The sequence below is a fragment of the Rhinolophus sinicus genome, linkage group LG09 (assembly GCF_036562045.2).
Source record: "Rhinolophus sinicus isolate RSC01 linkage group LG09, ASM3656204v1, whole genome shotgun sequence".
Taxonomy (NCBI): Eukaryota; Metazoa; Chordata; class Mammalia; order Chiroptera; family Rhinolophidae; genus Rhinolophus; species Rhinolophus sinicus.
Window position 1 is genome coordinate 54,709,444 of NC_133758.1, and position 3,883 is coordinate 54,713,326.

At 43.0% G+C, this 3,883-nt stretch overlaps 1 non-coding gene across 1 annotated transcript; it reads right to left on the reverse strand.

Moving 5' to 3' along the window:
- Positions 1-202: 202 nt before the first annotated feature.
- Positions 203-1,169, reverse strand: LOC141567033 (18S ribosomal RNA). The gene has a single exon (XR_012489433.1). It is a non-coding gene; the product is annotated as an 18S ribosomal RNA (ribosomal RNA).
- Between the last annotated feature and the right edge of the window lie 2,714 nt (positions 1,170-3,883).

The window sequence follows — 3,883 nt, forward strand, 5'->3', positions numbered from 1 at the left end:
CTTTCATCATTCCCTTACGGTACTTTCTCTATAGCGCCAAGTGAGTTTTCTATCTCCTATACTTTCACGAAGGTAAATGTTTTGATTTAATTGGTTGTATTAATTAAGCTGAGTTATGGTTGGGCTAGTACTTGTTCAAAGTGTTCATTGTATGTGAAGTCTCCTGGGTGTAAGCCAGGTGCTTTGGTTTAAGCTACTCTTTGATGTGTCCAAGCACACTTTTCAGTACGCCTACCTTGTTACGACTTCTCTCATACTATGGGCACATGGAAATAGGTTTGGGTAGTACTTGCATATTTGAGGAGGGTGACGGGCGGTGTGTGCGTGCTTCATGGCCTAATTCAACCATGCCCTCTGTTCTTGGTTTACTACTAAATCCACCTTTTGCTCTTGATTTTATGAGAGCTTTTTCGTATGTGATACTAAGTGTTCTTTAAGAAGAAAATGTAGCCCATCTCTTCCCAGCTCATAGGCTACACCTTGACCTAACGTTTTTATGTCTTATGTTTGTGTTCACTACAGTTCCTTTTTAGGGTTTGCTGAGGAAGGCGGTATATAAGCTGAATTAGCAAGAGCTGGTGAGGTTTATCAGAGTTTATCGGTTATAGGACAGGCTCCTCTAGAGGGATATAAAGCACCGCCAAGTCCTTGGAGTTTTAAGCTGTTGCTAGTAGTACTCTGGCAAATAATGTTGTTGTGTTGATTGATTGGGTTTAGGGCTAAGCATAGTGGGGTATCTAATCCCAGTTTGGGTCTTAGCTATCGTGTGTTCAGAATTTCTAAAGTCACTTTTGTAGTTTATTTTTATTTTAGCTATGGCTTTTTACAGCTTAGCTAGAATTTAGCTTTATTTTTTGTACTCTTAAACACACTTTACACCATATTTCTGTTGATTTGGGTTAATCGTGTGACCGCGGTGGCTGGCACAAAATTTACCAACCCTGGAGTATAGGTATAACTTAGTCGAACTTTCGTTCATGGCTTAATTTTTATCACTGCTGTTTCCCGTGGGGGTGTGGTTAAGCAAGGCGTCATGAGCTACTTTGTAGTGTGCTTGATGCCCGCTCCTTTTAATCAGGTATGATTTAGAGGGCATTCTCACTGGGGCGCGGATACTTGCATGTGTAGTTTTACCTAGAACCAACAGAAAGGCCAGGACCAAGCCTATGTGTTTATGGAGTACTAATACTCATCTAGGCATTTTCAGTGCCTTGCTTTGATTGGTTAAGCTACATTAACAGGGTGGGTTGGGTTTAAGGTGGACATTAAAATTCATAGTTGTGTTTGAATCGATGGAGGTAGTTTTCAGATCTAGGGCAATGGATGTCTAAGGAAAATTGAATCACTACAGTAACAGGTTTGTATCAAATAGTAGGTGTGGTTAACTTAAATCGCTGAGGCTTGTGGACTTACTGATGTCTATCCGGCTACTGATGGGGGCTCAGTCTCAGTTGTGTCAGTTGTGCATTTGTTCTTGTTTTTGGGGTTTGCAAGATGTTGATAGTTGCATGTGATGCTGGATTTAACGGGGTGGGGGTGGGTTTGGTGAGCTTACTTTGCGGGGGTTCGTGCCAGTGTATGCGCTGCGTGTGCTGTAGGTTGTTATGTCCTGAAACCATTGACTGGATAGCACCCATTCTCGGCTTCGCGGTAGCCTCACCTTCGTCTGCATGCTGTGGATTGCTGTTTTATGCTCACTTGGCTTTTATGTCCTGGACCATTCATCTTATTTACTCTTTGATTTTGTTGTGTGGTTGGGCATGGTTCAATATAAGCTCAGCTACAGGTTGCTTTACTGTGTTAAGTAAGGCCTCTGACAGCCATAGCTGAGTCCAAGCATACCCCTAAAAATTAAAGATACCAAAGGCATGACACCACAGTTATGTGTCAGCATGGGCTGATTAGTCACTAACCCATCGAGATGTCTTATTTAAGAGGAAAGAATAGGTGATTTTAGGTGAGGTGGCCCTGAAGAAAGAACCAGATTCCGTTTACACCCCAGGTTTAGAAATCCCCACGGTTTATGGGCCCGGTGCGAGAAGAGGGATACCTCTCGTAAGGGTTGCTGGTTTCACGTGAGTTGGTAGTCGAGAAATAACCCATTGGAGGTGATACGCATGCTGTCTGGAAATGATTTGACTTAATGGGGTATGTACGATGAACCATTATATGTACTATGTAAGATCAAGCATTCACTTTGGTCGAGGATATTCCTGTTATAGATAGTTTTATGTGAGAGTCCAGTTAATGTATTATGTAATATCATGATCTTACTGTACTTCTTCATATTCATGGGGTAAATAATTAATGTACGATTATACATATTATGTACTATGTAACCTATGGTCTAGTTAATATAATGCACGAATTACATAGGGGTATGTACTGGGAGATTAATACTAGGGAGTTACATGGGGTTGGTTTAACTCCATTCATAAATGGTTCAAGGAATAGTTTAAGTAGAATTTCAGCTTTGGGTGCTGATGGTGGAACTTGGAGTTTCTTCCTTGAGTCTGTGGGGGAGTGTTGTTCCCCTTTTCTGGTTTACAAGACCAGGGTAATGTGATATACTACATAGACTCTTCATTTTAATAGACGATTTTCTGCGATGCTTGCGAGTGGTATTAGGACTAGGATGATTAGGAAGTATAGGATGGAGGCTAGTTGTCCGATGATGATGAATGGGTGTTCAACAGGTTGGCCTCCGATTCAGGTTAGTGTTAGGAGGTCTGCTACCAGGAGTCAGAATAGGCATTGGCTTAGGGGTCGGAATGTCATGCTACGTTGTTTTGATGTGTGGAGTAGGGGGATGACGGCTAGGATGAGGATGGATAGTACTAGGGCTACTACCCGCCGAGTTTGTTTGGGATTGAGCGTAGGATTGCGTAGGCAAATAGGAAGTATCACTCTGGTTTAATGTGGGGTGGGGTGTTTAGTGGGTTGGCTGGGGTGTAGTTGTCCGGGTCGCCTAGTAGGTCGGGGGCGAATAGTACTAGGGATAGCAGTGCTATTAGTATTAGTACAAGGCCTAGGATGTCTTTAATGGTGTAGTAGGGGTGGAATGGGATTATATCTGCGTCTGATGGGATTCCGGTTGGGTTGTTTGAGCCTGTTTCGTGGAGGAAGAGTAGGTGGACTGCGACTATGGCTGAGATAATGAAGGGTAATAGGAAATGTAGGGCGAAGAATCGGGTGAGTGTGGCTTTGTCTACTGAGAATCCTCCTCAGACCCATTCTACTAGGGTTGTTCCTACATAGGGGATGGCTGAGAGGAGGTTTGTGATGACTGTTGCCCCTCAGAAGGATATTTGGCCTCATGGAAGTACATAGCCCATAAATGCTGTGGCTATGACGGCGAAGAGGAGGATAATTCCGATGTTTCATGTTTCTGAAAATGTATAGGAGCCATAGTAGATCCCTCGTCCTACGTGTAGGAACAGGCAGATAAAGAATATGGAGGCTCCGTTGGCATGGAGGTAGCGTAGGACTCAGCCGTAGTTGACGTCTCGGCAGATATGGGTTACAGAGTAGAAGGCTGTGGCGGTGTCTGATGTGTAGTGTATGGCTAGGAAAAGGCCTGTAATGATTTGTACAGCTAAGAATACTCCCAGTAGGGAGCCAAAGTTTCATCAGGAGGAAATACTTGAGGGGGCTGGTAGATCGACGAATGCGTCGTTGATAATTTTGAATAGTGGGTGGGATTTGCGAATGTTGGTCATTAGTGTTTTCATAGTTGAAATACAACGGTGATTTTTCATGTCATTGGTCGTGGTTAGATTCCGCGTGAGAATAATGATGACATATATTGTATTCATTTTAAGTACTATTTTTGTTATTAGTTTTGTTGGGTTTTCTTCTAAGCCGTCGCCTATTTATGGAGGGG